This window comes from Pteronotus mesoamericanus, unplaced genomic scaffold (genome assembly GCF_021234165.1).
Source record: "Pteronotus mesoamericanus isolate MK-2021 breed Mesoamerican mustached bat unplaced genomic scaffold, CSHL_Meso_final scaffold_54, whole genome shotgun sequence".
NCBI lineage: Eukaryota > Metazoa > Chordata > Mammalia > Chiroptera > Mormoopidae > Pteronotus > Pteronotus mesoamericanus.
In genome coordinates this window covers 38,271,946-38,294,017 of record NW_026555321.1, presented here as the reverse complement: position 1 = coordinate 38,294,017, position 22,072 = coordinate 38,271,946, and the positions used below count along the sequence as shown (strand labels likewise).

General features: G+C 43.4%; 1 protein-coding gene across 1 annotated transcript in view; it reads right to left on the bottom strand.

The window, feature by feature from the left end:
- CACNA2D3 (calcium voltage-gated channel auxiliary subunit alpha2delta 3) overlaps nt 1–22,072 on the bottom strand; it is an 860,744-nt gene that overhangs the window by 792,883 nt on the left and 45,789 nt on the right. The gene's annotated exons all lie outside the window — the stretch shown is intronic.

Genomic DNA, 22,072 nt, shown 5'->3' with positions numbered 1-22,072 from the left:
AGGGATTTAAGCTGGAGCTAAAAATCAAAGTTGACAACAATGCAAGGTTTTAAATCTCTAGATTTCAGGAGGGAAGTGGTCTGTGTGCTGGTGGCAGGGCAGCGACAGGCGTCACTCATCCGGAACAGAGCCTTGCAACCACCGGCAGGCGGTCCTAAACCTTGTATTCTCCCATTGCCTTTCTGCCTCTGTACAGGGATGAGGTTTTAAGTAATATTTGCTCTTTCTTTCTGGATATTTCACCTTTCCTGCTGCTAACGCTTTGTAATAACCTCACCTCCATGGAGGAACACTGGGGAAAGTATTTATAAGGAAGGATTACTATACATAAAGGTTAAAAAGTAGGAAATTATGTGTATTCATCAATGACACAAGAATCAAAAAACTCCCTTCATAAACCATCTAAGGAGAAGGTGCAGAGGGCCTGAATCCACCTGGCAGGGAAGACAGGCCTGCCTGTGAGGTGCAGCTGCTGGGACCAGCCTCTGGCTAACTTGGCCTCTCCCTCGTGCCCCGTGGGAGGGAAATGGCCTCCAGCAGAACTCTCCACACTCTCCAAGCTTCAGACAGCTCCCTCCTGAAGCTGGGCAAGAAGCGCCCCTCATCTTAGTTACCTACCAATCCCATGCCCAGAGACACCCAGCTTGCCAGCCTGCTCGGTGTCATGTGGGACATTCATCTATGGCCACCTAACAGGACTGTGACTCCTTCTAGTTGCTTCCTGGTCTCTAGATCTCAAAGGATGGGTTAGGGGGATAGGGAAGTGAAGAATAAGACTGGTTGGAGAGCACAAGACCACCTATTGCCTTTGCATTTAACTCTCATTCTGTCTGTCGCTGGCCTTATGCTAAAACTGTGCACCATGGAGGATGGTAATGCAACCTTTATTAATGCATAGAACACCTGTTAAAACACATTGTACTTTTCTTGGACTTAAAACTCCTCAGTGCTCCACAAGGTTCTCCAGTTGTTATTCTCTTTCCACACTAGATTATACCCAGGACTGGCTATGTAGTTAACAGAACTGAATGCAAAATGAAAATGTGGGGCCCCTTGTTCACAAATTAAGAACCCCAAAAGGTTGGCAGCTGAGCATTAAACCAAACATGGGCCCTTCTGAGCAGGGGGTCCTGTGTGACTGCACAGGTTGCACACTCATAAAGCTTGGCCTGAGTGTGCCAACCCCAGCAGTGACCCACAAAGGTCCTGGAACAATTAACTCCAGTGAGTTTGTTCTGAAATACTCATATACAATTTTTCTTAAAACATACAAGACCAGAGACACCACACACAGGACCATTGGGCTCATTTCATGGAGGGTCTCTTGTTAACCTTTCTAGCTATGACTATATAAACAAATATGAACATCCTCTTGGTCTCTTTGGAGCATCAAGACCACACACAAAGGCTTCCCAGGCAACAGCCTGGCTAAGTGGGAATGTAAAAATCAGGGTTTACAACCACAAAAATCCAAAAATTCCTTCAACAAATTTGAGCACTCATTTCCAACATAAATGTAAAGGGATTGCTTTAGCTAATGCTTCCAAAAATGTATAGAATCCTGCCAGAGGCCCAGACGCCCCAGCTTCACTTCTGGCAGAGTCTGGACACATTGAGGGAGGGGCAGAGAAATTCTATCGACTTGTCAAAGTCAGTCAAAGGCCAAGTCCATCATCCTGAGTTGCTGGGGGACAAACACCACCAATGATATCGAGTGGCCTGCCAAGTACTAAATGAGTGACACAGTATATCCTACAGAATTTGGCAGCTAATATCACCGCTAATCTCACTCCACTGATAAACAGAAAAAAATCCATTTTGGAAATTTGGAATCTCTGAGTCTATTAGAGAAGGGGCCCTGAGATCATTACATATGACCTGGAAAGGGCACAGAAATTCCTCAAGTGTAAGGGGACTTTAAGTAAAACTGAAACCTTGGGCCAGCTGTCTGGCAGTAAACACAGCAAGCATGGCCTTCCATTTGCTTGGGGAGCAAGAGAACCCTTGTGTTCTGATCGCCACTTCAAGTGGTCTCTACAAAAGGAATGTGACTCCAAGACACTTGGCCTCCAGCACGGGGGTATCAGAGTCTGCGACGGCTTGACCAAGCATGGCTTGGGTGCAGTCTGAGGGCATGATGAACAAGGACTCTGCAAACAATGGCATTTCCTACCTCATTCAACACCTATGAATCATCAGCGGAGGAGCTTTCAGGTCCAGGGTTAGGTAAGCTGTGTGCCGCTGTCCTCGGTGCTGAAACACCGCTGCTCGCAGCAGCGTGGTCCCTTTAGAGTCGTTCCTGCTCAGCCTCTTCTGCTACTCAGTTGTTTGTTTGTATGTCTGTTAAGTTCATCTTTTATACTTAATAAAAGTTACTGGAACAATGGAAACATGGAAGAGTCACAACCATAACCTATGTTTAGCAATCTATACATTGAGTTCCATGAACATATTTTCCACAGCTATACTAAGTGCTCTTCTAAATGTCTGTTATTCCCCGAATTCTGCATCTGTAAACCTGACTGTTATTTGGGGATTCTACTCTGTGAGGAACTCCTGGCACACTGCTCTTGGACTGGGCAAACACCAGGTTGTCCCTAAACACCTAAGTTAATCATGCCCTCAACTGGGATCCCCTTTCTGATGGCCTGGTCCCCATTCCAGACAGGCAGACAGATGGTGAGGCCTTCCTCCACACCCCGACAGTGTTTTATACACGGCATTATCCCCGGCCTCACAGTTCTGGGTTTGTGTTCACTCTCTTTAATCATATATGACCTCCTTGAAGAAAGTGTCCATGCTTTAATGAAGAACACGAATGTGCTATCCAATTATTTTCATTGTCAAGGCTCTAAAATCTTTCCTTCTATCCAGTTCCTAAGATCAAAGTGAGAGATAGGCATGGTGGCATTTAATATTCAACTGAGTACATGGAGTTTTATTTGATAGCATCGAAGACAACCCAGGAGGCCAATCGATCACTCCAGACAGATGGAGTCATCCAGAGGCTGAAGACCAAGATGGCAAGTGACTCTCCCAAGGTTGCCCCATTCATCAGCACTGAGATAAGATCTGCTCTGCCTGCCAGGACTCTGAATGTCACTACACCCTGCAGTGCTCCCAGGGACAGAAAAAGGGAGCCAAATTGCTGAGAGATTATGGGATTCCCAGCATTGGACTCTGGGAAAGTCAGCGTGTCTCTTCTACATGAATGCGGTTCAGACCTTATGAGACATCAGGCCAGCCTTTCCTTTCCTTCCTTGCCAGACCAGCTGAGATCAGGGCCACACCCAGAGGTCGGTGGGACTTCCCATCATGGAGGCAGATGAGAGCAGGCTATCTTTGCCTCAGGGAAGGAGTGGCCAGCCATTGAATGAGCATTTGGGTTGGATCTGAAATTTTAAAGGCTCATTCCCTTTTAATTCATCTACTTTATTTTAATATTAACTCAGTTAATTTTTTAAAGGCGTAATAAAGAAGAGGAGATATCATAAATCGAGATACAGTAGAGAGATCACTAAAAATGCAGTTCTATTATCTTAAAACTAGAGATGTAATTAGAGCAGTCATGTAATATGAAGAGAAATTACCAGAAAAATATTTTAAAAGCCTGGGTAAAAAAAGAAAAAGGTCTATATCATTTAATCTCTAATACATGGAGAAAGAAGGAGAAAAATATGCCATCAGATCTTTCAAATACTTCCCCATTGCCCCCTAAATTATTATTTTCACTTGGCTTTTCTGTTTCACATGCATAATTTACCACAGTGCACAGTAGCCTCATTTCTTCCTTCTTTCATCAGAGAATCACATATCCTGGGAGGATGTAGAATTCATCCCCAGTTTTATCCAATTGATCTCTGTCTTCAGAGATACTTGAAATTTTTACTTGGAAAGAGCATTTCCTCCTGCTGTGCTTCCTATTAACTCTAAGAGTTCACCCAAACAAAACAAAAACAAAACATTGTATCAAGTTATCACAACATCATATTCATCCAACAAGCTCACAGTGAGTTCCTGTATCAGAGCTAAAGATACACACTAACAAATAAGGTCTCTTCCCTAAGAGCTCCCAGCTGGGGCAGGGGCCGGGAATGAAATGAGTGAGGATAGCATAGTTGCGTAGGGCTATGATAGAGAAGGCCACTGAGAGCAACGGGAGGACAGGGGAGCTGTTCTGGGAGTCCAAGAAGACTTCTCGGGGAGGGGTGCTCCAGCGAACTTTGAGAGACTGAGTAGCAGTTATTGAATCAAGACCTGATTTACAGCCAGAGGCAATAGCAGAGAGCATATACCAGAGTGGTCTGGAGACCAAGGAGCTAACACAGGGCAGGCAAACTATGACCCACAGGCTAAATCCATCTGACCTTGTCTCTGTAAATAAAGTTTTATTGGAACACAACCATGTTCATCCAGTTATGTATTATCTATGTCTGCTTTCACGCTATAATGGCACAGTCCAGTAATTGCAGCAGACTTTATGGCCTAAAAAGTCCAAAATATTTATCTGGCCCTTTAGAGAAAGTTTACTGATCCCTGGTCCAAAGGATTTGGCTTTGAATATAGACTAATATGCCTACAAATAAATATAATTTATTTTTTAGATATTATGTGACTGACCTCTAAGTATCTACAACCCCATTTATAGAAGTGCTTCAGGAAAATTAAAATTTAGGGTGATAAATAAAGTTAGAAAATGCCAGGGTAAAAATAAACAGGTTTCTTTCTCAGGATTTATCAGTGCTTTTAATATACAAATGAATATTAATGAATTTTCATATTAATGAAAATGAATTTTTTTCACCAAGGAAAAAAAATTAGAAAGTAGAATTTCACAAAATTATTTATCCAAAAAAAAAAAATTGTGAAGTTCTCTTTTGAAGGAAAGTCATTTAATTTTAACATAGATATTTCTTTTTGTATCCTAAAGAACCTACATGTCAGTACAAAGCAGGGCTTGGAAACCTCTGGACTCTGTGAACCCGTTAGAAGAACTACAATCTAAAAAGTACAAGAATCACAACTTGTCATATTGAAATATCACCAGCTGAGCTGATAAAATAAGTTTTCCATTAACTCACCTTCCAAACCAATGCGTTCATTACTGCCTTGTCAACAGAACATCTGAACATTTATGAATAGAACCTAAGGAAATGGAAATTTATGCAAACCCCTCCCGCTTCCAAGGCACTGGGGGCTCTGTCTCAAGCTCTTGGGGTCATAATAGAATTCTCTCCATTTAGGCTCCTCTGCCTAAGTCACTGGGGCCTTAGAAGTCAGTCTCCTCACGGGAACGGGCAGTGGCTGGGATTCTCACCTCAGAATGCTGCGGACAGAGACACACACTGCAGCGTGGTGCTATTAGCTCCAGAAAACTCCGAAATTCCAGTTCCAGGGAAAACCTCCCTCAGTCCTCACCCACATTCACTATACTCTGAATCAAAGGAAAAATAAAAATGTGAGCCAAAAAGGCATGAGAATATACATCATGGTGAGGAGAGGAGCTCAAGTCCCAAAATGGGTTCAACTTCATCAGGTTTAACGATAACCCTCGTAAAGCAGAAAGCACCCTACAGGTGATGGTTGTTTTCATGCAGGAGTCAGGCATAATAGCGAGGGGAAGATGAGGTGGGCAAGGGGGCAACACCAGGGCACAAACATCTTATTCCCCTATTACAGGTACTGGGCACATCTGGGTTCGAATCCAGTACGAGAAACCCTGGGCTGGCTATCTCGGACGAGTGGCGCAGCCTCTCAGACCTCATTTCTGTGCCTCTGCAATTGGAGTGGGAGGGTCCAAGACTTTAGCTGAGCCTGATACACAGTGGACAATCACAGGGATGGTTGGTATGTTCTCAAATAGGTGATGAATGCCTACCACAGCCTGAGGAGGCAGCAAAGATCAGACAGGGCCTGCCCTCAAGGGTTTGTCAAGAGGGAGGCAAATATTCAGACAGAACCTTTTAGGGCTCTGGCTTTCCCCAACCACCTTGAATCTCTAATCACTATATTCCTCCAGCTCTGTAAGAGCATTTGTTTCTTGCACTCAGAGAGACTGATGACTGCATGTGCCTGTGTTCATGAAGTCTACGCTGCCTTTGAACTTGACCTCTGATGACTGAGTCTTGCCTAAGAAGACCATCACAAATGCACAAGGATAGATGCCCTAGAAAAAGGGCAGTGACTCTATAGTCAGGCAATTCTACATTCCCTAAATTGAAAAGGAGTGAGTCTAAGATGAGAGAGCTGCTCCCATCAGTCACTGCTGAAGTCTCTGTGGAAGAGTCATTTATTTTGTGGCTCCCCTTAAACTCAAGCAAATGTGAAGCTAGACACTGAGAGAACACACTGCACTGCAGTATTTTTTTAAAAAATGATGGGCTTCCAAAAAAAAAAGTTCTGGAGAGGCAGAGGGGCACATTGGCAAATAGCCCCTGAGCATATGGACCAGGATGCAAATCCAGCCCTGCCCCTGGCCAGCCGTTTGACTCTCAGCAGGTCACTTCTCTTTCTGGCCTCCAGGCTCCTCTCAGGAAAAGAGAAATGTGAGCCACCAAGAGCTCCACACTTACCCACTGCTTTCAACTGACTCTCAGTACTGTAAACCAGAAACAGGTGCAAATACTGTGGAATTATGGGATCTCCCCGCATCTCCTTCAGCATATTTATCTTTTAATAGCAAAAGAAATAAATTTTTTAGCTCTGATTCCCCCAAATCCTCACTTTCTTTTTTATTGGTAACAGTGATGGCTTTCACTCCAATTTTCTTGGGGTCAAAGAAACTACAATTCACAACGTGAAAAAATGTTCTTTGGGGGTACAAAGTCAGCTTCAGGGTAAAAAATAGAAATGCTTTGTCTCTGAGTATTTCCCATGAGTATGTAGATTCTATCTTTTAAATGGAGATGAATTGTGATTTTTAAAAATGTTGTCATAATGTGCTGTGAAATAAACTCAGAGATAAGCTTTCCATCCAATGCCTAACAGAGTAGTTCCCGTTTGTTAACTGAATTTGGGCCTCAGCTTCTAGGCACTGCTCTGACTGTTATTTTCAAATTGTCACTTGAGCTATATGGCGCTTCCAGGATTTACTTTGTGTCCTGTGCCATGATACGCAGTTTCTGTAATCCCAAAGGAAACCCAGATTGAGAAAGCGATCGCCAAGGGACCCCTTACCCAATAGTCCTCCACAGCATGTGTAAGGCAATAAGCTTTAGCAAAGTGAAACCCAACCAGAATTAATTGTTAAATTTATCTAATTGTAGCCATTCTAAATCAAATAAGGTGGTATCATTCATTTCAGACTTTAGTGTCCGGATTTTCAAAGGCAGCATCAATTTTTTCCAAAGTTACCATCAACATCTTCTTCCTCTCTGTCCAATAAAAAGATATGTATTATTTTATGCCAATGACAAACAGACTCCTAGCATCTGATTTCATTGAACTATCTCATTGCAAAAAGCTGCTACCTCTCCTTTACACTTATAATAAAAGGTGGCAATATTTATCAAAAAACTCATTAGTATGTGAGACAAAATGCTAAAATTGGATTTTCAAAATAAAAATAGCAATCAAGCAAAATCTCATTTAAAGCAAATAGACTTTTCCCCTGTGACGGGGTTATTGAATGCTGATGGCTTCTCCTCAGTGAGCACTGGAAAAGGTTGCACTGCTAAGTGGCTCATCCAAAACCCCCTCATTTTTCATCAGTCCTGGCATAGAACACATAAGCATTTGCATTAAAATTATGTTATAACTTCAGCTTTGAGACAAAATAAAGCCTAACTCTGATAAATATTGTTGCCTTTACATATGATTCCAGAAATGTGTATTTATTAATATTCCAGGCCTACCAGGTTATTCAAGGTATCAAAAGCAGCTTCCAAATTTAGGTATTTGCTTCAAACCACCAAAAATATCATTTTAAAAATAGTTCACATGTTCTAATAACTTACTATGTGCCAAACTCTGGGCCCAGGACACCCACTCATTCCCACGCACAGGCATGCCAGCAGGGCCTCAGCTCAAGAACACTGCGCCGGGCGAGCAAATCCGTGCCACAGCCCGGGTCAGGAAGGTACATGCGGGACTTAGCCAGCTCACAAGAGCTGATGAAAGTGTAAATGAGAGAGTTTATGGCAAAGCACCTGAAAAACATTTTGAATCTAGGTGATAGGTTCCGATCGTAAGCCTGTCCCACCAGCCGTGATACCGGAGCAAGTCACACAACTCTCTGAGCTCGTGAAGAATTCTTTATGTAATGGAGGTCTAGATTAGGACAGATTTTAACAGGAGCATGCATTTTGTCCCCAGGAATTTATTTAGGATTAATTGAAGGTATTAGCAATGTCTCCTTCTGTTGGTATGCCGAACCAATCACTGTTGTTTAATACAGGGTTATTTCTAACTTTTTAAAAAATTCTAATTGTAAACAGCCAGTGTTCTAAATGGAAAGTTAATCAACAAATGACATAATTCATCCTTGGGGAAGTTTATTTACTTTTACAATCCCTCATGGTAGCTGTTACTACTAAATATGAATATCTTGATTAATAGCAGCAACATAATTGGTGCCCAATATCTATTCATTACCACAGCTCAATTTCTTTATAAAACACCACCCTATATAATAAATAAGAACTTCATGTTCTACCTGACAGGTTGATTAATGACCCTACAATCAAACCCTTTTACATAGTAAGTGAAGGGTGAATATTGTAAGTGTCGGCTGTTCTGTTTCTACGCAGGCTAGAACCATCCACTTGTCAGAGAAGAGGGTCGACTCCAGCCATACCTGGTTGGGGGGCAGGACCCCAGGAAGCCTTTGTTAGTCATCACTGTGGGGTCAACCGGGTGGTGCACTAGCTCACAGACTCTAGTCAGAGCTAACATTTACTGGGTACCCTCCTTCTGCAAATGGTTATTGAGCATCTGCTGGATGTTAGGATGGGAGAGGCAACCCTTCCCCTCAAGGGCCTCCCAGGCCGGGAGGTCAGGCGGACAAGTACAGACTTTGTGCTTACAATACACCGGGCTCTAGGGCCACTGACCTAGCACATCCCTGGACATCAGTTGGCAGAAGAACCACCAAGGTTGCTGGGGAAGGGGGCAGACATGGTTTGTAGAAGACTGCAAAGAGGAAGGACACATGACCTGGGCCCTAATGGAAGACAAGCCAGTAACCACATAGAGAGCTACTAACAATAATTGCTAGTGGGAGGAGCAGCTGGCGGGTGGGAGGCTCTGTGGACAGACCTCCTTGGACCGAGGGAAGCCTGGGGGGAACTCCAGTTTCATCAGTGAGTTCATGTATCTCACTGGCTGCGTGTGTGGGCTTTGTGGTTCACCGAGCTGGGCTGATTTCAGTCATGAGCCTCAGTTTCCCTATTGTAAAATGCAGATAGTAACACACTCCCTCACAAGACAGACCCTTGTGGCGTGCCCACTCCACCAAGTTCACACACTTGGTGTCCCATCTGGCACAAAGCAAGCGTGCAGGAAACTAGCCTGAATGTGGTCCCACCTGCTAAACCGAGCCTCCCTCAGTCCGGCCACCACCCAGCAATTTAGGGTGAGATCTCAGAAATGCAGTCACTATATCAAGCTAAGATTGTTCTTCGTGTTATATCCACATTTCTAGAAGATTTTCCTTTCCCAATTAAGGTGTAACAAACAAGCAAAGAAAAACAAAAAAGAACATAAGTTAAAACTTAGAATGGAAAAAAGAAGGAAAAAACTCTCAGAAAATAAAGCTAAGAACATCCAGAGCACAGAGAGAAATAGCCCTGGCCGTAAAAGGGGTACAACCTGCAGACCCAGCTGAAGAATTTTGGAGGATCTCAGCAAAATCCCACCAAGGTGTGGCTCCTCCACCACCAGGCAGGAGGGGTGGAGGAACGGACAACTCAGCTAAGCACCCTAGAGAGTCAAGATCAACTTGGGTCAGAGTTGAGCAGCAGCAAGATTCCCATAGAGGGGGCTCCTGCGGGAAGCAAGAAGAGAGCGAGGAGGCCTGACGCCCCAGCTTTCCCGATCTCTCTGCACGTCATTGATCCACATGCAACCACTGGGGTGCTGACAGAAGATACAAGTGGTTGAGTTTCCACTTTCAGTCAAACAGTTCAGCCCTCAGTGGTGCTGTGGCAGTTTCTCATTCCCATTTTCCTTCTTTTGAAATCAATTAGGTGCCACACCTCTGATAGATCAAATGACCTTCCTGGGATAAGCTATGTACAGGTCGCAGGGGAGCTTCAGGCCGCTGCTTTCTCCTTCATTCCCCAAGAGTAGACTGTGCAGGCAGAGGCGGTACAGGCGACATCAGCCACCAACTCAAATCAGTATGCATCTTAAAGTTTAAGGCACATGCTTGTTATGCCAATGAGCCTTCAAGACTACTCCCTAATCTTCCTCCAAACAGAGGAATCCAGAGATTCTGGAAAACTAACCCCTCACTGGATGGCCCAACCCTTGCAATCCCCAACTCTGCCCTTCTGCAGCCAGAATGAAAAGCTCCGGATCCAAAGGAGGGGAGCCCACTCAAACATCCTATTTCATCCTTATTATTTTAAAATTGCTTTCTTCAAAGAACATCATTTTTTACTTTGACACATTATTTCTGTTAATGGTATCAATCAGCTCCTGACTAACTGTTCTGTTGAAAGTGCAGACTGATTGGACTTCAGTAAAAGCATAAAGCCAATTTTATAATTTCCAGGCAAACAACCAGACAGCCTTGAGAAATAGCAGAGCGTACTTCAGGACAATGCCACTCAACCTCACCTTTTTTGTTCCTGTGTCTGTTCCTAAAGCAGACAGAAGGCGGGAGAGCTCCTGCCAGTGTGTGGACTCAGGGAGGCTGAGCTCCTGGCAGACAAAAGTTAGCTTCCCTCTCTACCTGTCCACCTTGGGAGACCAGAGATACTGCAATTGCCAGGCAATCAATACCTGATTGTCTCAACTGCTTTAGAGACAATTCTAAAAAGGAGGCAGGGGGGAAGAATGCATGGCGGCTGAAGCTATCTCTGAAGCCGATTCTAGAAGACAAAGGAAAGTGTGGAAAACAGCAGAGCCTCTCGTCTTAGGGCGAAGGCCATTTTCTGAGTGATAACCTCTGCTACTCCAACAAGTCCCAGCATCACAGAGGGTTCATGGCCAAACTGACCAGACAGTAACCTCCTGAATAGGGTCTGGACCACGGTCCACATGACGGCTCATTTTTATAATCCCTTTTACCTTGTCTTCACCAGTTTTGCTCCCATCTCTATGGAAACTGGAGTGGGAATCAGGAGCCAGCCCTGAAAATGATCGTCAGAAACTATCTCCTAATTCCATTTCCATGGAAACAGATGACAGATCAGTGAAAATAAGGTAATATTTTTAAATAAGGTAATCTTTTTTAAAAAAAATTTCATTTCCCTAAGTTTCCAACAATTTTACAGAGCTGAAATTTGAGTATACATTACTCATGAGGTACAAAAGCAGTAAAATTCTCCTGAAGTTAAAGATAAATGTTGGGGACAGAGCAAGAATCCAACCACACAGGAAACTGGTGAAATTAAGGAAACATCATCTCAGCAGCAACCCCAAGAGCCTGAGGTAGGATATTCTGCACCAATCACACAGCTTTGTCTCAGGCCCTCCATCAGGTTCTATAATAGCATCATCACCATGTTATGATGGTTTTCACTAAAGAAAGTAAAATGTTTCCTAAAAACTAAACCCTCATGGAAGCTTTACAATGGGAAGGATCAAGTGTGGGGACGTGACTATTCTCTGCAGCCAAGAATTCTCCAAAGCTAACTATCCTATGGAAAAATCCAACGAGGCTCCATTGCTCTGCAAGACTGAAAAACACCTGGACAGGCAGCAACCTGGGCATGCAATGTTGCACCTACCCTTTCTGTTACTGAGAAAACTGCCAACATCTTGCCAAATCCTTCCTGTGAAATAACTGTGGGTCAAAACCCCAAAATAGCAAGCCACAGATAAAGGACCTGAATTTGCAGGCTGAAAATGTAACAAATCACAGCACTTCAGCTTGGAAATAGACAGAGCTCAGGGGAACTGACACATTCAGATAGATGGTATTTCTTCTAAAGAAGATGAGAAGGAATTCACACTGTGGAGCAGATAGCACAAATTCATCCACCCTCTCGTTGTCATGATAACAGCTCACGCTTATAGGGCACTCACTCTTTGGCAGGCATATACTAGACAGTTGAGGTGCATGTGATATGCACCCCTCCCAGGGAGGTACTGCGGATAAAGGACCTTAGGCTCAGGGTCATCTGGCCAGAGAGTCAAGGACACTGGAAGCCCAGGCCCTTCTGATTCCTGACTCCAAGCTTCCTGAGCCCTCAGTAGGCTACCCAAAATTGTTCACCTGCAGCCAAAGTAGAAAGCATGACCTCTAAGGAGTAGGTTATGCAAAAGTCTGTGTAAATAAGTGGAGGAATATTTGTTGCTCATAGAAAGCACTGAGTACATGTGAGAGTTTGTTTGTTTATTCGTTGGTTTGAAAAGTAAAATATATATTAGAAAGAAGGAATAAAAAATCAAGAGGTAAAATGGTACACAGAGAAGGCACAAACTCTCATATTTAAAAAAATACGTAAGGTCAAGGTTGTTAAAAAATAAACAACAATGAACGAGAGAAGACTCAAAATCACCTTGTGATAAATGAATACAAAGTAGTTTTGGAACTGCAGATAAATATGTCAAAAGAAAATGTTCCTGTATTTGATAACAGAGTTGACAGTGACATCGCAAAGCTACACAAGCTAACGAGACCCCAGTATACAGATTCAAACCGTGTGGGAAACAGATTTTAAGGCTGGATCAAAGAGAACAGCTCAGGTGTGCATGTCATTATGTTTCCAGCAGAAGCTGCAGTATGAGCATAACTGAATTAAAACATTAGAAAATGCACAAATTGGCCACCATCATTATCCCTTCAAAAGAAATCAGAAAATAAGATAATAGGAAGGAATTGCTGTGACATAAAGAAGAAAAGCCTCAAGGATGTGAGCAGAAACATGTTCTGAAAGCAGCATTAGTTGGTACAGTCATGGCTGTGGTCCAGGAGAACTATTTCTTCCTTAAACATATAAAAAAATTGAAACTAAGCAAACTATTTGGAGAAACAGACTATTCAAACAAGGGAAGCAGGAAAACTCATAACCTGGCTGGATGCATGCAGTTGGGACAACTGAACCCCAAACCCAGTGTAACACAACAAAGCAAGTAAGAGTACATTCTCTAATGCTTAGTACTAACACAAAGAACAAGGCCCCCTTTCACTTCCAAAGCCTTTTAAAAGCAATGAAAAATTAGCTACCATAAATGTAACACAGAATGCACCACGGTCGCCTTTGAAAACAGCACGAAAATCTCAAGTTGCTCAACTTCTCGGTACTTCGAAAGAAGAGTTCAAACATTCTATGAATACAGGGCATAGATGCCAATCCAGCTCTGAGGGCAAGCATGGGCAAGCAGGAGACAGAGAAGAAATTCAAAAAAGAAAGAAAGAAGGAAGGAAGGAAGGAAGGAAGGAAGGAAGGAAGGAAGGAAGGAAGGAAGGAAGGAAGGAAGGAAGGAAGGAAGGGAGGGGGGGAGGAAGGAAGGAAGGAAGATGTAAACAGCAAGTTGGGCAGAGAAAAAGGGACACAGTACCTCTCAAACCAACCCCCCCTCCATCACCACCAAAAACAAACTTCCATTTCCTCTTTCAAGAAAAACCTGAGACTTTTCTTCAGAACAGAGTAAAGTTCATCAGTTCAATTCAGCCCTGGCTGGTAGCTCAGTTGGTTAGAGCATTGTCCTGATATGCCAGTACTATGGGTTTGATCCCCAGTAAGGGTACATACAGAAAGCAACCCATGGATGTAAGTGCAACAACAAATCAATGTGTATGTCTGTCTGTCTGTCTCTCTCTCTCCCTCCCTTTACAAACAAACAAACCATCGTTTCACTTCTATTTTTGCCCCCAAACCAGAAAGTCCTCTCACCCATAATTAAGATGGGGGTAAGGAGATCCTAACTTACTCAAAAACTCATAACCACAAAAGAATAATGTACCATCTAGTCATTCAAAACTCCCTCCCTCCCCTTCCCTAGCAATGGCATATTCTCCTTTTGCCTGTCTTTAGGCCGGACTGAGAACGGATCTGCAAGGGTGGTTGACTTTTAACACAAACGCCTTTGAAAGCAGGATCCCCATTAAATGGGTAGCATTTGGCAAATCCTACAGCAGGGTCAGCAAACTGCAGGCAAGGGCCAAGTCCAGCCACTGCTATCTTTGTAATAAAGTCATATGAGAAGACAGCCATGCCTATTCCCTTAGGTATTGTTATGGCTACTTTCACACTACAACAGAGCTGCAAAGCCTACACTATTTACTATCTGGCCCTTTAAAGCTTGTCAATACCTAAAGCAAAGCTAACCTCAGGGTACAGGCATCAAATTAAGCAGAAAGCTTGTTACAAAATCAAATCCCAAGACCCTCCCCGAGATATTCTGACTCAGTGGATCTGGGAAGAGGCCCAGAAATCTGCATTTTAACAAGCTCAAGGAGGGTTGTAAACCACACTCTGAGAAACTTTATAGGCTTAAGAGATGTCATTAAAAATATAAAGCCAATAACCAAAATATTAAAGGATGACTTTCCATTTTAAAGTAAGGAAAAACTCAAAACTTGAGCTTGCTCAGCTCTTTCCAAATTAAGATTTTCTAGGGCTGAAAAGTGCAAAGGCCAAAAAACACCTGTTCAATCTTTTAGGCTTACCTGTGCTTTGCAAAGATTAATCATTTCCACTAAAGTTCGCTCAGCCATGCTCTCTAATTATTAGCAAGGCATTGCTCTCAGACAGGAGACCATTTCTGTTTCCATAACAACTTGGCTCAGACTTTGGTGCAAAAAACACTCTTGCAGAAGAGGTGAGCAGCCAGCCTGACTCTGCCTGTCAGTCAGAAAAAATGGCCTTGCGGTAACTCACAACACTCCACAACACATTAGCAACCCTTCTGAAAAGTCTTTTAATCCCAAGATTGCATTATTACTAAATTTCCTTGTGATGGGCTATTTTAATACTAACTGATGCCTGAACCATGGATCAGACTAATAATATAAGGTAATAATGTGTACCTCCAGATAGAGAATGATGCACTTTTTCCCCAAGGGACAAAGAGGGGAGAACCCAAAGATGCTCAAAGGATGTTAAGTACAGAAAGAGTTCCTAGGTCAAATAAATTAGATAAATCTTGGTTAAATTAAATTAACAGCTTCCTCCACTGAGACTTCACAGAGTTTTTATTTTGTTAACGTGCTTTTCTGTCTCTCCCAAGTTGGAGTGGTGGCTTCATTTCCAACCATAAACTTCTTAAGCCCAGAGTTGCTATTTTTGCATGGAGCCGTAATTGCACAAGGCCCAAGTAATCCAGTTTGCCCGGGACTTTCAGTATTAAAACTGGGACAGTTCCAGGCGAACCAGGACAGTCAGTCCCCCCACAGGACCCTGGACACATGGACAGACTTTCCTTAGAACACCTGGCACTTGTACTCAAGTTATTTGAGTGTCTTCCTGGCCAGAGGGCAGGGAACAGACTCAATTTCTCTTTGTAACCCCAACACCTACCAAAACACTAAGTATAGGCAACATGTTCCATAGGTGTGTCTTGAATAAGTGAAGTCATGAAATAGAGCAGAGAGTCCTTTTAAACCAGGCCCACTCCCTCTATTCATTCAATATTACTGAGTTGAACCATATGAAATACCCGCCTTTATAGGTCAAAATGGTCGAATATCAGGGACTTCATATTTCAACTGAATTTATACATTTTTATTCTGGAACTGAGGTTTTAATGTGCAAAATATATTTTATAGAGTTGGTAGCCACAGTCAGCATTAGATACTGAGCCCACAGTAGGTGCCAAAAGCCTTGCCCAACTGGGTCTACATCACTCCAACCTACATTAAAGGGCCATCCAGATAGTGAAACCACCTTTTAATGTACAAAGCATGTAGCAGGAGCTCTATATTTAGAGGCCAAAGAGAAAAATCCCACAATTCTGCCACATCCAACCAGCATGTAGCAGGACCAGAGCTTGCCAAGGACTACAAGTCAAAGGCTCAGCAGAAAAGAAGCACACAGGCCTGATATGAATACCATGTTTTCTGCCAAATCAAATGAACACCTTTCCATATAGGTTTACACTGGCAGCCCAGGGAGAGTAAACAGCACCGAGGGCTTTGGAAGGGAGATGGGGGCGCCGCATGCCTGCACGCAGGCACTGGGAGGGCAGAGCTGCAGGGCACACATCACTGAGGACCCCTTAGCTGTGCAAAGGCCTGTGTGCACTGGGAATGTCTGACGGGCTGGTGGGGCTTTCTCAAAAAAGAGGCCACTCATGGAAGAAAGAGAGCTTTCTCATTGGCAATTTAGAAGATACACCACAGGGCAGGAGGAGAGGAAGGACAGGGCACAATCTGCTCAGGACTCTGGCTGCGGAAGGAAAGACGTGCGAGGATGGACAGAAATGGGTGTTAGAGAAGCAGACAGACAGGAAGAAGAAAGAAACATGGGCAGAACAAGAGAAGAAAAATTAAGCAGAAGGACAGATGCATAGGGAAAGACTCCAAGAACCAAGGATTTCAGTCTAGAATAATTCAAAGTTCAATGGAAAGACACCCCATGGGAATCACATGCCATTTCTTTCACAGCCAAAAGTCCTAGACCTTCCCAACAAAACATTCTGAATGGAGGAGAAAGAGTTCTTCTGCTCCTCAAACTCTGGCTGGAGACTCTCACGTTTTAAGCCTTTAAACTACTTGTGAGTCCCATCCTACTGAATCATTTGCGCTTCCTAGTGTCAAGAGAAATCTGCGTTTCTTTAACCTTCATTTTGAATGATCATTTCTTCAATAGTTTTGGACATAAAACATTTCCTATGTGGAATGCAGGGGCTGTAAACAACCTGCCTTCCTCTCTGATAGTAATTTTGCTTTATGTCAGAATGACCTCTGACAGCTCAGAATGCATCTCAGCACCAACTCTCCCACCACCACAGGTCAGCCCTGCCACCCACCAAATTACAACCACAAAGTGAAAGGTCTGCCAGGATGTATCTACTATACCTGGAGCCTTCTCAGAGTTTTTCATTAAAGAAATTTCCGATGCTGTTCCTGGGGTTCTTCTCACAGTAACTCATCAAGATCGCTTTGGCACAGCAAACTCATTGATCTCTTATGACAAATATCACCGTGTGTGTTACAATCAGTTACAGAATTCAGAAAAGCCCTTGTCAATAACTTCACTGTTCATTTAGCTATTCTTAATAAATGTTTACTCTTTAAAAAGTAAACAAAAGTCTAGGAGACAGTTCCACAACATGCCCAATACAGATTATCCTCAAAGTTGTAGACTGCACGGTCCTTTAAGGAGCTGCACGCCCTCCCCTCCTCCTCCCCACAACCACACTGTCAGGTCGCCTGTCCAGTCTTCCCATTGACACATAAGGTTTTTCAGAGGTTTTTATTAAAATTACTATATATATGGAGAGAGACAGAGAGAGAGAGAGTTTATAATATCTGACAAAGCCTAGGAAAGACTGAAATAGTTTGACATGGCAAAAATAATAAAATCTAGTCATCTTTCCAGCTGAGTTCAGGTTTGACAAAATTTGATCTCTTAAATAGAATAGAAGCGTAAAAATGGACACGTGCTGAACTTCATATAAAAAGCTTTTACTGAGCAAAATTGATTCCAATAGAAGAAAAATGTATTCACTCATTTGTCCTTGGGTGATATTGTTGAACCCAAGGAGAAAGGGAGGAAAGGAGGGAAGTAGTAAGGGGTATTTCTTGACTAAGGTAAAACTATCAATACAGAAGTCCACAGCAGCAATATTTTGACATTCCAAACTGTGTCTCAGATGCCCAAAAATCTGACCAAGAAGACTTGTGTGAATAAGGAATGTTTCTATCACATACATTGTTTAATTTTTAATTGTGCTTTGAATTTTATCCATAATCTATTTTGTACCAGGAATAGGCAAATTTGTGTACCTAATGGGTCTGAGGTGGAAAACTCTACCTGAAGGACAAACTGCTTTGATCCCCTTTTCAGTGGGTCTCTTGGCAAAGCTTGTTACTGAGATGGCCTATTCCCAGGCCACTTTCTCCTGCTACTCTTACCTGGTTAACTCATTCTCATCATTCATATCTTGGCTGAAAAGGCACTTCCTTATGGTATAGTAGGCAGTTAGACAGACTGAAGCAGAAGAGGAATGATATGCCAGGTAGAGAAGGTCACCAGGGCAAAAGCCCCAGTGCCTAGCAATGGACAACTGTAAGGTGGGACCTCGCCACCAGGGTGACCTTTCGTCCCCTAGCATATCACTAGTCACGTGGTAGACCCCCTTAGAGAAGGAACAAGGGGGCCAAAGAATAGCCTGATAGGATTCCCTTGTACAACCACTCCCTTAAGAATTAAGCCCTCAGAGCAGTGAGGTTCTGACCACATCAAATAATCTTAGGAACAAAGCCTCTGGTCTGTTGACTACAGAAACAGAGTTTTGGTGAAACTAGAAACAGTATCTAGGCCTCAGTTGTGGTTCAGCTGCAGGCCTAGAAAAGTAGCAGAGACAGGCAGGGTGATACCATGGCTTACCTCAGAACCAGCTGTAATGACTACTAGACCCCTGCTCTGGCATTGACCAATCAGTGGGGACCACAACCCTGAAAGAACACACCTGGAAATGCTGATGAATACTCTATTGAGATCCTCTCCGAGACCTCCCCTAAAATCACAGACTTCAGAGAATAGATAAAACCCCTTAGAGGAAGGGCCCAGTGCAAGTTACTATTCTCCCTCCCTCCTCTCCTCCCTCCCTCTTGTCCTCCTTCCCTCTCTCTCTGGGATCTCTCCCTTTCTCTCTCTAGCAGGCCTGCATCCTTCATTATCCCCGTCTTTCCCCAGATTCACTCTGGAGTGAGCATACCCACCCTTTCCCCTCTCCTTCCCCCAGCACATTTTCTTTGTCCTTCTCTCTCCTAAGCTCCAAGCACCCTTCTTTTACCTCTGTATCTTGTTCCCTGAGCCCACACAGCTGAGCTGGCTCACTTCTTCCACAGCTCACTTTTACTACCTCTATGACTTTCTAAATAAACTTCTGCTTGTATTTGAGTTCCTTTGCTCTGAATGTAATGGAGTGTAAAGTGAGGGTCCCCTGAAAATGGAACATATTCCCCACATTCCTTGGTTGGGGGAAGGGGGGATGGATGATATGGAATTTAAGATACTTGGCATAACAATGGCAAATTAATAGCTGTGCTGCCACCCTGCGTAAAAGGTGCATATGATTTTAAGAGCATAGAGTGACTCGTGACATAACTGGGGAAAGTGGGGGCAGTGAATGCCCATATGTCATAGGGAACTCTCGCCCTGATGAAAGATGGCAGCAGAAAGAAGGTGAAAGATACAAGGGAACTGGCAAAAGTAGCACATCATCAGAGGGGCCGGATATGAGATCATATAGGAAGTTCTGGGCCAAGCATTTTAAACGGGGATGGGCTGAAAGAGAGAGAGCTGCCATGCAGTCTGCAGTGAAGTAGTAGAAGCCACGCCGGCTGAGAGACAGGAAGAAGCCATGCAGGAGAAACGGGTGTAAGAAGAGAGCTGAGGAGCTGTGCAGGGGCCTGCCCAGCCAAGCAGGGACTGGACTATGCCCAGGAACACAGACTTTGGCTTCTCTGAAGGATGTACAGAGGAGCCACTCCCTTGGGACATGTGCCTGCCTGGACTCCACCATGATCCAGGGTAACACCATGTTCCCTGAACCACTCTCTGAAGGCTGAGAACACTGCACCCCAGTTCCTGAAGAGGATGGTGCCTCTGAAACCCACAAGTGAACATTCCAGACAGGATGGAGACTATCTGTGCATCCAGTTTAAGAACGGATCAGAGTATGGGGAATTTGGGGGCATGGTTTTGGCTTATAGCCTTTTGGGGAGAGCAAGGGAAGTGCTGTTTTTGTGGGAGAACAGGGCTCTGAGCAGGAGTGCTCTCAGCCTCCCTGAGGTTGGAATCCTGTAAATAAAAACCTATTTTCTTCAACACTAACTGTTGGGACATGTGTAAAGGCACTGTGTGGCCAAGCCCCTGTTTGCTTGTGGTTACATGAATTCTTTTCTTAGCTTAACTCAAGAACCAGGGTTGCTAAACCGAGGTCCAACTTCACCAGGAACAGATGGTGCCATTTCACCATTAACACTTAGAGAGGGTCTTCTTTCACCACCTGAAAAAAAAATCTCCCCCCACCCACCATCACCACTATCACCATCGTCACACATGTACACATACACCATTCCCTATCACTGTCCTTTTCTCTATTGCATTAATCACAATTTAATTTTTTTCAAATGTATTTGTTAATTATTTATTTTCCTTCTCCCAGCGGACACTTGTTCCATGAGGGCAACTGTCCAGCTCATAGTAGAACGGCAACAATAGGAACTTCCAGCCAAGATGGAGGTATAGGTAAATATACTTTGCCTCGTCACACAACCAAAAAAAGGATAACAACAAATTTAAAAACAGAAAACAACCAGAACTGCCAGAAAATCAAACTGTATGGAAGTCCAACAACCATGGAGTTAAAGAAGAAACATTACCCGAGACCAGTAGGAGGGGTGGAGACAAGCAGCTGGGGCACAGAGGACACATAGCAAAGTGGCGGCTGGAGGACCAGGCAGGGGAGGCAGCAATTGGCATCCTGTATTTGTGTGCGGATAAACCAGGAGGAACAAGAGGGAAGCAAGACAGACCATGCAAACCAGGGGTCCAGTGTCAGAAAAGGAAGCCTCAAAACCTCCGGCTATAGAAACCTATGGGGGTTTTGGTGGTGGTAGAAACTTCCAGTTTCACAGGAGAGTTCACTGGAGAGATCCACAGGGTCCTAGAATGTACACAAACCCATCCACCTGGGATTCAGCACCAGAAGGGCCCAATTTGCTTGTTGGTAGTGGGAGAAGTGACTGAAAGCAAGACAAGAGCCAAGCAGGTGGCACTGTTCCCTCTCTGACCCTTCCCTCACATATAGCGCCACACCACAGCAGCATGAGTTGCCTGCCCTGGTGAATATCTAAGACTCCACCCCTTAAAACGTTAACAGACTCACAGAGACAAAGAAATATGGCCCAAATGAAAGAACAGATCAAAACTCCAAAAAAAGAACCAAGCAACAAAGAGATAGCCAACCTATCAGATGCAGAGTTCAAAACACTGGTAATCAGGATGTTCCCAGAAATGGTTGAATATGATCACAAAATAGAGGAAAAAATAAAGGCTATGCAAAGAGAAATAAAGGAAAATATACAGGGAACCGACAGTGAAGGGAAGGAAAACATAAACATTCAACCAGCACAGAATGAAGAAACAAGAATTTTAAAAAATGTGGAGAGGCTTAGGAACTTCTGGGACATCTTTAAATGTTCCAACATCCAAATCATAGGGGTGCCAGGAGGAGAAAAAGAAGAGCAAGAAACTGAAAACTTACTTGAAAAAATAATGAAGGATTGCTTCCCCAATCTGGCAAAGGAAATAGGCTTCCAAAAAGTCCAGGAAGCTCAGAGAGTCCCAAAGAAGTTAGACCCAAGGAAGCACACACCAAGGCACATCATAATTACATTACCCAAGATTAAATATAAAGAGAGAATCTGAAAAGCAGCAAGAGAAAAGGAGACAGTTACCTACAAAGGAGTTCCCATAAGACTATCAGCTGATTTCTCAAAAGAAACCTCGCGGGCAAGAAGGGCTGGAAATAACTATTCAAAGTTATAAAAGGCAAGGAACTACATCCAAGGTTACTCCATCCACCAAAGCTATCATTTAGAATGAAAGGGCAGACAAAGTGCTTCCCAGATAAGGTACTTAAAGAAGTTCATCATCACCAAGTCCTTATTATATGAAATGTTAAAGGGACTTATGTAAGAAAAAGAAAGTTATCAAAACTATGAACATTAAAATGACAAACTCACAACTATCATCAACTGAACCTAAAAAAAAAAAAAAGAAAA